Below are 12,465 nucleotides of genomic sequence, written 5' to 3' on the forward strand. Positions count from 1 at the left end.
GCACAAAATAGGAATTTAGTATAAGTATTTTATTTTATTTACCATTAAGAATATATTAAATTGGCCGGATGTGGTGGCTCACACCTGTAATCCCAGCACTTTGGGAGGCCGAGGCAGGTGGATCACCTGAGGTTAGGAGTTTGAGACCAGCCTGACCAATATGGTGAAACCCCATCTTTACTAAAAATACAAAAATTAGCTGGGCATGGTGGCATGCACCTATAGTCCCAGCTACTTGGGAGGCTGAGGCAGGAGAATTGCTTGAACCTGGGAGGCGGAGGTTGTAGTGAGCTGAGATCATGCCATTGCACTCCAGCCTGGGTGACAGAGCGACACTCCATCTCAAAAATATATACGTTAAATTAATGCAGAAGAAATGGCATTTCAATAAATATTATTCTTGTAATGGAATCATTGTCTCATGACTGCAAAAGGACTACATTAAATATTTTTACTGCATGTGATAATTGAAGTCAGGTTTTGAGCTCAATGTTTTATTTGATTTTAGAAATATTTTAAACTAGCTTTTGATATCTTAGAGTTTATCTTTTTATCTTTATTCTTTCTCCCTCTCCCAGCTACATTGTGATATAAAATACAGCACGTAGTAGGTTCATGATATATGTACTTACTATGTGAATGACAGCTATGTCATTTAGCTGACTGTTTTAATTTTCTTGTCAAGAGGTTTAGGTAGCCACTTTTGAGGACAGATAAATGATTAGGTTAAAAAAATTCAGATCATTGCCACATGTAAAACACATTAGTTTATGTAAGCATCCCAATGTTTGGTTAAAAAAAACCCAAAGCTCTACTGGAGAGAATCAGTAAAATTATGACCATTAGTCAGACATACTATGACTCAGAATGAGCACTGCACTCTGAGATAAAAATGAGATCAATTTTAAGACAGTGTTTTCTGGATATAAGTATGCCTCATGTGAGTTTAGTGTGAGGAGCCTCCTCAGATAACAAACCTAACTCAAGTGGGACTTTGATGCTGCCAGACATTCTTCCTATATGTCTCCGTTCTTTTCTCTCATCTCTTTTCAGTGACTTTTTCACACCTTCTCTTCACTCCTCAATCCAGCAATACCACTTCCCATCGCCACTCCAGCAATCATGCGATAACTCCCACAGACTGTCATCCCACAACCACCCACCTACCAGCCTCTGCACCCACACACTGCGCTTTCCTGTCTGTGACCACAGATGAACTCTTCACGCCCTTATCTAAAGTCAGTCACAGCCTGGGCAACATGCAAGACCCCTTTCCTAAAAAACAAAAAAATTAGCTGGGCATATTGGTGCATGCCTGTAGTCCCAGCTACACAGGAGGCTGAGGTGGGAGGATCGCTTGAGCCCAGGAGGTCAAGGCTGCAGTGAGCCATGATTGTGCCACTGCCCTCCAGCCTGGGCAATAGAAGGAGACCCTGTCTCAAAAAATAAAAATAAAGCCACTCTGCTGTTGGCTCCACCTCCTCAAAGCCAAAAGGAGCAGTCACGAGGGCCATTGTTGTTAGAAGAGACCCAGATAACTGAAAGCTGTAGCTGTCCAAAGACAAGGGAAGTCTGTCTCAAAGTTTTCAGGGATTGTTCTGAAAACTTTGACACATGCTTACTACGTTTGTGCTTGGGTCAGCCCTGGACTGGTGCACTGGAACTGAGGGAAATACTGGCTTAGCCTACTTCAGGAGAAGTTTCTGATGGGTGGTCCTGCCAGCTTCAGGTTCATATCCACATTGCTGCTCTTTGAATTCCAGTGATTCCATGAGCAGCTTTTCTTTGATTTTCTTGGAACTACATCTACATTCTTTTCTAGAACAAAAGCATTCATGATGTGTAAAAAAATCACGATTCATACTGTACAATCTCAATCTCATAAAACTGGGTGTTACACCTATATGCACAGAGGACCTAGAAACTGTAAACTGCTTGTGATTGTAGGTGACTTTGTTCTTTACTTCTTGTGTTTTTAAGTATCCTAAAATGCACATATTAACTTAAAAAATAAAGGTTATGTCACTAATCATTAGATAAATGTAAAGTAAAACCACAATGAGATACCATCTTACACCAGTCCGGGTGGCTATTATTAAAAAGTCAAAAAATAACACATGCCAGCAAGGTTGTGGAGAAAAGGGAATGCCTATACACTGCTGGTGAGAATGTAAATTAGTTCAGCCACTGTGGGAAGCAGTTTGGTGATTTCTCAGAGAATTTAAAACAGAACTAACATTAGACCCAGCAATTCCATTACTGGGTACATACCCAAAGGAATAATCACTCTACCATAAAGACACATGCATGTACATGTTCATCACAGCACTATTCACAATAGCAAAGACATGAAATCAACCTAAATGCCCATCAACATTAGACTGCATAAAGAAAATATGGTGTACATATACACCATGGAATACTATGCAGCCATGAAAGGGAACAAGATAATGTCCTTTGCAGTTACATGGATGGAGGTGGAGGCCATTATTCTAAGTGAACTAATGCAGAACAGAAAACCAAATACTGCATGTTTTCACTTTAAGAGGGAGCTAAACATTGAGTACACATGGACACAAAGAAGGAAACAATAGATACCAGAGCCCACTTGAGGGTGAAGGGTGGGAGGAAAGTGAGGATCACAAAACTACCTATCAGGGCCAAGCACAGTCAGTCACTCATGTCCACAATCCCAGCACTTTGGGAGACCGAGGTGGATGAGATCACTTGAGGCCAGGAGTTCAATACCAGATTGGGCAATATGGTGAAACCCCGTCTCTACTAAAAATACAAAAATTAGCCGAGTGTGCATAGCAGCACATACCTGTAATCCCAGCTACTCAGGAGGTTGAGGCAGAAGAATCACTTGAACCCAGGAGGTGGAAGTTGCAGTAAGCCAAGATTGCACAACTGCACTCCAGCCTGGTGACAGAGTGAGACTCTGTCTCAAAAAAAATAAAAAAATAAAAAAGAAAGTCCTGGGTTGCTTGTTGCTCTGACTGATTGTGAAGCCTGGCTCCCAGATTTGGAAGTGGTGACTGGAAAATGCTTTGTCTAAAATGAACATGGGACAGATGTCTCTTGCCTGAGTGACTACATTCCGTAAAATACAAATGACTGCAGTAGTCTGTTCTCATGCTGCTATGAAGAAATACCCAAGATTGGGTAATTTATAAAAGAAAAGAGGTTTAATTGACTCACAGTTCCCTGTGGTGGGAAGGCCTTAGGATACTTAGAATCATGGCAGAAGGCAAAAGGGAAGACAGGCACATTCTTTAGAGGGCATCAGGAAGGAGAAGTGCCAAGCAAAGTGGAAAAAGTCCCTCATTAAACCATCAGATCTTGTGAGCACTCACTCACTACCACAATAACATCATGGGGGTGACTGCCCCCATGATTCAATTATCCCCCACCAGGTCCCTCCCACAACATATGAGGAATATGGAAACTACAATTCAAGATGAGATTTGAGTGGGGACAGAGCTAAACCATATCAATGACCCTAGTCCTTGCCTTTTCCTACACACAAGATAACATCTGACAGGGTAAGTGATTATGCTTCTATAATCTATAACCAGATGTACTTTAGTAATTTATAACCAGATGTACTCTTGTCCCCAAACTTTGATGTGATTTTACATGTACTGAACCCCCCACTTTCTGTGTATACACTCTAAGCTAAAACACTTTCAGATCAGCCTAACAGAATCTCTCTGAACAACTCCTCTCAGGCTGTAGTCCTCATTCTACAGTCCTCAGTAAGACTTCTGAATAAAACTAAATTTAAAGGCTTGATTTTTTTCTTTAGTCAATAGTTTCTCTACTTCACTCAAACTGATAAAATGTCAACAGCAATAAATTGTGATATTTTATATATATATATATAATGTAATACTTGGAGTAACCACTAAAAATGCTACATGCAGAGATAACACTCAAAAACATTATAGATAAATCAAAATGGAATGCTTAAAAAATGTTCGGGTAACTCACAAGAAGACAGGATAAAGAGAACAAATAATTGAAAAAAAAAGAATAAACAGAAAGCAAAACATAAAATGGCAGACTTAAGGCCTACCATATCAACAACTACATTAAATGTGAATAGTCTAAACAGACCAATTAAAAGACACAGATTGGCAGAGTGGATTTTTTTTATGATCCTACAAGAAACCCACTTCAACTATGATAATAAAGTTGGTTGAAAGTAAAAGGATAGAGAAAGATGTATAATACAAACATTAACTAGAAGAAAACAGGAGGCCAGGCATGGTGGCTCACACCTGTAATCCTAGTGGTTTGAGAGGCCAAAGTGGAAGGATCTCTGGAGGTCAGGAGCTCGAGATCAGCCTGGGTAACATAGTGAAATCTTGTCTACACACACACACACACACACATACACACAAAGCAAGGTATGGTAGTGCACACCTGTAGTCCTAGCTACAGGGGAGGCTGAGATAGGAGGATGTTGAGCCCAGGAGTTTGAGGCTGCAGGGAGCCGTGATTGCACCACTGCACTCCAGCCTAAGTAACAGAATGAGACCCCATCTCCTTAAAAAAGAAAGAAAAAAAAAAAAAACAAGAGTGGCTATACCAATATTAGATAAAGTAGACTTCAGAGCAAAGAAATGATCAGAGACAGAGAGGGAAGTTACACAATGATAAAAGGGCCAATCTACTAAGAACATAAAGCAATCCTATTTGTGTATGCACCAAACAACGGAACTGCAAAAACTGAAAACTGAAATGAAAAGATAGATCCACAATTATAATGATGTACTTCAACACTCCTCCCTCAGCAATTGATAGAACAGCTAGACAGAAAATGAGTACAAATAGAGAACTCAACATCACCAAAAGGGTCGACTGTGACATTTACAGAATGCTCCACTCAACAAGAAAAGAGTACACATTTTTTTCAGGCCAGGTGTGGTGGCTCACGCCTGTAATCCCAGCACTTTGGGAGGCCAAGGCGGGCAGATTGCCTGAGGTCAGGAGTTCGAGACCAGCCAGATCAATATGGTGAAACCCCATCTCTACTAAAATACAAAAAATTAGCCAGGCGTGGTGGCGTGCACCTGTAGTCCCAGTTACTCAGGAGGCTGAGACAGGAGAATCACTTGAACCCGGGGGAGTGGAGGTTGCATTGAGCTGAGATCATGCCACTGCACTCCAGCCCAGGCAACAGAGTGAGACAACATCTCAAAAAAAAAAAAAAAATACACATTTTTAAGTGCCCACAGAACATATATGAAGATAAGCCATACCATAAGCCATGAAACAAATCTCAACAAATACAAAAGAATTGCAGTCATACAGAATGTGTTCTCTGACCACAGTGGAATTAAACTAAAAATCAATAACAGAAACATAACAAGAGAGCCTTCAAACACTGAAAATTAAACAACATATTCCTAAATAATTCATGGGTCAAAGAGAAAATCTCAAGGGAAATCTTCAAAAAATAATAATAATTTGAGCCTGGTTTCAATACACTGTACCAAGAGAAATTTAAAAATACATTGAACTGGCTGGGTGCAGAGGCTCATGCCTGTAATCCCAGCACTTTGGGAGGCCAAGGGGGTGAATCACTTGGCCCCAGGAGTTCGAGACCAGCCTGGGCAACATGGCAAAACCCATCTCTACAAAAAATACAAAAATTAGCCAGGCTGAGATGGAAGATTGCTTAAGCCTGGGAGGTGGAGGTTGCAATGAGTTGAGATTGCACCACTGTACTCCAGCCTGGGCTTGAAAGATATTTTCACTAGGCTAGAATTCTGGCAGTTATTATTTTTTTCAGCATTTTATAATTATTTCTGGAAGAAATAATTCCAAAGGCTCTGGCTTCTAATGTCACTATTGAGCAGCCTTTTTAAAATCTGGTTACTTCTAAGGTTTCTCTTGGTTTTCTTTGTTTGTTTTCTACTGTGTCATTATTATGTATCTAGATAATATATTTCTTTTTATTTATCTTGCTTGGGTTTTCTTTTTTGAGCTCCTTAAATCTGTTGTTTGATGTCTTTATACTTACGAACATTCTTAGTCATTTGCTCTTCAAATATTATCTCTACCCATTTGTGATGGTTAATATTAGGCATCAACTTGATTGGATTGAAGGTTGCCTAAATAGCTGCTAAGTATTGTTTCTGGGTGTGTCTGTGAGGGTGTTGCCAGAGGAGATTGACATTTGAATCAGTGGACTGGGAGAGGAAGACCCACCCTCAATGCAAGTGGGCACCATCCAATGGGCTGCCAACTGGCTAGAACAAAGCAGACAAAAGGTGGGATAAGCTGGTTTCCTGAGTCTTCCAGCTTTCATCTTTCTCCTGTGCTGGATGATTCCTTCTGTTCCTTCTGCCCTTGGACATCAGACTCCAGGTTCTTCAGCCTTTGGACTCTTGGACTGACACCAATGGTTTGGTGGGGGTTCTCAGGCCTTTGGCTACAGGCTGAAGGCTGCACCGTCAGCTTCCCTGTTTTTGAGGCTTTTGGACTCAGACTGAGCCATTACTGGCATCTTTCCCCCTCAGTTTGCAGATGGCCTATCATGGGACTTCACCTTGTGATCATGTGAGTCAATACTCCTTAATAAACTCCCCTTCATATATACACATATCCTATTAGTTCTGTCCCTCTGGAGAACTCTAGTACACCATGTATTTCTCTCTTCCTGGGAATATGATTAACATATATCAGACCTTTTTACTTGAGTCTTAGGCTCGTACTCTCTCTTTTGTGCTTTTTATAGCTTTTGTCTTTCCAAGCTTCATTTTGACCTTCCTTCCAGTTCACTAACTCTTTATTCAATTGTATCAAACTTACTATTAAAGTTGTTCATTGAGTTTTGAGTTTCAGCTATTTTATTAGTTATTTCCAAAAGTTACATTTCATTCTTTTTTCAAAAGTTTTAGGTCACTTTTTATATTTTCTTGTTTTATTCAAATATTTTTCAGTCATCTTTTATCTATTTAAACATAATAAGAATAGTTTTGTATGTGACTGTTTATTCCAATACTCATTTACGTTTTACTGCCTAATCTCGCTCTGGTGCTTTTTTTTATTTCCTTGTGGGCCTGGTGGATCCTTTGAGCCCAGTAGTTTGAGACCAGCCTGGACAACATGGTGAAACCCTGTCTCTACAAAAATAAATAAATAAATAAGCTGGGCATGATGACATGCACCTGTAGTCCCAGCTGCTCCTCAGGAGGCTGAGTTGGGAGGATCTCTTGAACCCAGAAAGGTGGAAGTTGCAGTGAGCCAAGATCAGAGCACTGCACTCCAGCCTGGTGACAGAAGGATACCCTGAAAAAAAAAAAAAGAAAGAAAGAGAGATACAGAGAGAGAGAGAGAGAGGAAGAGAAAGAAACAAAGAAAGAATAAAGAAAGAAAGAATGAAAGAAAGAAAGAAAGAAAGAAAGAAAGAAAGAAAGAAAGAAAGAAAGGAAGGAAGAAAAAAGGAAGGAAGGAAGGAAGAGAAAGAAAGAAAGATTTAAATCTAGGGATGAATCAAATTTCTTCTAGCAGAATTTATGTTTGTTTTTATCAGGCACTTGGGAACACTTCAGGACCACCTTAAGCAAAAGGAAGTTATGAGGTTCCTTAGAATACCCAGGAGATATGATCCTAGGATCCAGATCTTCAGAAGGTTTATCATAATTCTGGCTCACTGATTAAAGGGTGTAGCCCATTGAAGTTCAAGGTTATTGTGGTGGAGTAACTCTTCATTAAATTCTCCACCTTAAGCATCTTTGGTCTTTGATTTCTGTCCCCTCCCACTTCCCCACCTTTGAGGCAAACAAGTAAAAATCTGACTTTTCAAGGTTAGAAAATTCCCTCAGAGAAAATTCTGTTTGTCTTCTTTGCCTGTTTGTATTCCTTCCAATTTTGGCCTCGTTGTTCCATAGTGTCTTATCAACTGTATAATGTAATTGATAAATTTAAATATACAATCTAGAATTTTTCATTGTTTTCACCTGGAATTTTAATCTGAATAACCTAATCCATCAGAACCCACCACTGAACAATTTCAAAAGAATAAAAAAACTTAAGGATAAAACTGAGTTAGTTTACTTTTTACAGGCTTAAGTGAAGTAGATTTAAAAGGCAGGGAGGGGGCCTGGTGGGGTGGGGTGGCTCATGCCTGTAATTCCAGCACTTTGGGAGGCCAAGGCAGGTGGATTACCCAAGGTCAGGAGTTCGAGACCAGTCTGGCCTACATGGTGAAACCCTGTCTCTACTAAAAATACAAAATCAGCTGGGCATGATGGTGTGTGTCTCTAATCCCAGCTACTCAGGAGGCTGAGGCAGGAGAATCACTTGAACCCCAGAGGCGTACCATTGCATGATGTCAGCTTAGAGAACGAAAATCCATTTCAAAATAAAAAAAAGAAAAGAAAAAGGCAGGGAGTACAGCTAGACGTAGATAAAAAAGTATATAGCTGTCATGCAAACCTACAGCCTGTATGATTGCTAATGCCCAAATTAGAAATTCATCACATGCAGGCCGGGCGCAGTGGCTCAAGCCTGTAATCCCAGCACTTTGGGAGGCCGAGACGGGCGGATCATGAGGTCAGGAGATCGAGACCATCCTGGCTAACACGGTGAAACCCCGTCTCTACTAAAAAAATACAAAAAACTAGCCGGGCGAGGTGGCGGGCGCCTGTAGTCCCAGCTACTCTGGAGGCTGAGGCAGGAGAATGGCGTAAACCCGGGAGGCGGAGCTTGCAGTGAGCTGAGATCCGGCCACTGCACTCCAGCCCAGGCGACAGAGCAAGACTCTGTCTCAAAAAAAAAAAAAAAAAAAAGAAATTCATCACATGCATTGTAAAAACTACAGCTTAATCAAATACTCCAATTACTCAAATACAGTCTGTTTTATGGTCAGTGTTGCTGTGATTCGCAAAGAGTGAGACTGTAGCAATTGGGTAGGGGATATAGGGGAAGAGCCAGAGGAATTGAGGATGCTTGACTCTCCAGGCTCCTCTGAAACACATCCCACCCTATCCTCCACATTCTCCCACTTGATAAAGGTGGCAGTGCCGTTAATTATGAAGCCAGCCCAATGTTTAATGTTGAAATCCCAGAGTTAGCAGTGGAAGTGGCAATATGCAATGGCAGATTAGGAAAGACAGGGATCTGCTCCCCCATTATCTTGTTCCCCTACCCACAGTACTCTATTCTGCGTCAGGGCCTGAGGATCAGTCATTAAACAAAGGATAACAGGTATGGAAGGAGCAAGGGTTTAGTTTAGGGGGTTGACACTAAGTAAAAGTAATCTTGGGGTTTCTCCACTGTGGACCAAGAACAACTCTGAAAAATCAGCATTCTTCCTGATGGTCCAACTGTCCCCTCTACCGAATTATACTTCTAGAGATGAGCAATACAAATTCTGTGTTAGCCTTTTTAGATTATGGTTTTAAGGACTTGAAAGTTCAAAATATGACTTTTTCTAGACTGGTGACTACTTGAAAACCCTAATGCCTACTACAATCATCATATTATCTCAGCTCAGTGAAGTCTTGACTCCTAGGTTTGGTAGCCCAAGACCAAGACAGCTGGTTCATTTTCAAATCAGACAGGCTGTGTGGTTTTGGAATCAAGTATACTCAGTGACTAGCTGTCAAGTTAACTGTTGAGGGTCATTGAGGGGGCCCAAGAGTGAGGCACCTCTCTTCCCCACTTCAGTTCTGAATGAACTGTGGGTCTGAACAAAAGCATCAGCAGAAGGCATGTAAATATCACTAGGTTGAAGGACATGGCATATATCCGAGAGCATGGGACTTCTTCAAACGAAACCCCAAAATTAGAGAGATTCCTGCCCAGCCCTAGGCATTTTAGAACCACCCCAAATATCCCTGTGTGAGAAAAAGTCTCTATAAAATGCCCAAATGGAGGAGCAGAGGAGCATGTAAGGGCAGAAGCAAGGGAGAAGAGAGAAGTTATGCTAAGCTTATTCAGATTAGTCTTCCCAAGCAGACTTTAGGTTAAGTCATCCTAAATGTCCCAGGATACTGTGGCCAATGGGACCAGTCAAAAGCTTTCCGTGAACTGAATTCCCTCCACATGGAAGAAACATCAGGAAGAATCATTTCCTCAGTGCTGGCCATTTCTTTTTGAGCTATTCAGTACTTGTATATGGGGGATGCTGTAACTTGTTGGTTGACTAATGGGTTTTTTATTTTAGTTGTTCTCAGTGCTATTGAGGAGTCAACTGAATTATTTCAGGTACTTGTTGCTACAATAGGAGAGAAAATATCACTATGTTGGTAAAAGAAGGGTTTTACATTTCAAATCTCTTCTTGGGAGCATTGTTGACACATGGACAGATTTAATTGCACATAGATAAGACATACATAACAAATGTTCCATTTTGTTCCCCAACCCATTCTTTCTACTTTGGGAGAAAGAGCTAACCTTGCAACTGGTTGTGTGTCACATTGGGAAATTGACATGTATAACTGCCTAATGGCCGAGTATTTTGGGGGGGTTTCAATGAGTACTTCTTGGTCATAGTAAAGAATATGGCAAAGGAAGCTTGGAAATCGTATCAGGCAAGACAGAGAGACAGTTCTGAAGTCTGAGACAATCTATTATTAAACCTAAGGTTACAGTTTTGCCCAAGTTTACTCCTAGTCATTGTAATATTCCAGGAGGACTACTGTTTTATAGGATAAGAGATCTGTGTTTGAGTCTTGGCTCTAGCATTGACTTGCTGTGTGACATTGGGCAAGGGTGTTATGAGCCTCAGTTTTCATAACTATAAAATGGGAAGGATAAAACTAGATGATCTGTTTTTTCCAGCCCTGATATTCTGGGACTCCTCATTCTAACCAAAAGGTTCTCAAATGTCTCCCAGTGATGATGGGAGTGAAAACCATTCCGCTCCCTGTGAGACACTATGATACAACCAACATTTCACTCTGTCATTCTCATGAGGCATAAGCTCCCTTGTACAGGATCTTATTGTGCATGGACCATATAAAACTACAACCAAGAATACATATGTAATTGAAAAGGAAAGTTTGGCTGGGCACGGTGGCTCACGCCTGTAATCCCAGCACTTTGGGAGGATGAGGCAGGTGGATCACCTGAGGTCAGGAGTTCAAGACCAGCCTAGCCAACATAGTGAAACCCTGTCTCTACTAAAAATACAAAAATTAGCCAGGCGTGGTGGTGGGTGCCTGTAATCCCAGCTACTAGGGAGGCTGAGGCAGGAGAATTGCTTGAATCTGGGAAGCAGAGATTGCAGTGATTTGAGATTGCACCACTGCACTCCAGCCTGGGCAACAGAATGAGATTGCATCTCAAAACAAAAAAAAAAGGGGGGGGGGGGGGGAAAGAGAGGAAAATTTTTAACAAATTGGCTTTCCCCATATTTTTTTTTTTTTTTTTTTTTTTTTGACAGGGTCTCACTTTGTCCCCCAGATTGGAGTGCAGTGGCATGATCTCGGCTTGCTGCAACTTCCACCTCCAGGGCTCAAGCAATTCTCCTACCTCAGCCTCCTGAGTAGCTGGGACTACAGGCACGTGCTGCCATGCCCGGCTATTTTTTGTATTTTTTATAGAGACGGGGTTTCACCATGTGCCCAGGCTCCTCTCAAACTCCTCAGCTCAGGTGGTCTACCCATCTCAACCTCTTTCACATTTTCCAATTAATATATATTTGATATTTATGTATTCCTATCTCCACCACTAACATGTTATATAGCATATCCTAACAGGTGTAATTCTGGCTAAGAGAGTGTTCTGGAAGGAAATGAAGAGACTAGTTATTTGGTCTGTCCTACCATGGGCATCAAACTATTAAGAGTGACAGTCAGATGTTTCCACTTCATGCAGAAATCTGTTTATGATACTTGGGTTAATTCCTTAACGGATACATTAAAAAGCTAATTTGAAGTTTAGCTTGGGAATAATTGAACCCAAACTCTGAACTGAGAATTATATGTAGTTTATTATACTATTGACATAAACATAAAACTATGCCACAAAACCTAAAGGAAATACTAATTGCAACTTACAGCCAGGCACCTGGAATCCTAGCATTTTGGTACGCCAAGGTGGGAGGATGGCTGGAGACCATGAGTTCAAGACCAGCCTGGACAACATAAAGAGACCCCATCTCTACAAAAATAAAAATAAGAAAATTAGCCAGGCATGGTGGTGCATGCCTGTGGTTCCAGCTACGTGGGAGGCTGAGATGGGAAGGTCAGTTGAGCCCAGGAGTTTGAGGTTACAATGAGCTATAATCACACCCCTGTACTCAAGCCTGGGTGATAGAGTGAGACCCTGTCTCTAATAATAATAATAATAATAATAATAATTGCAATTTCCTCTAAGAATGACCAAGAATCCATGGCTCTAACTAAGAAAGTCTTTGATCTTAGACTCACCTGTGTTCCTCATCTCTCACAGAGTCTGGTTCTACAAATGTCATAGGCTTGTTGCTCATGGGTCTGCAAGATG

Source organism: Piliocolobus tephrosceles, chromosome 13 (assembly GCF_002776525.5).
Source record: "Piliocolobus tephrosceles isolate RC106 chromosome 13, ASM277652v3, whole genome shotgun sequence".
Lineage (NCBI taxonomy): Eukaryota > Metazoa > Chordata > Mammalia > Primates > Cercopithecidae > Piliocolobus > Piliocolobus tephrosceles.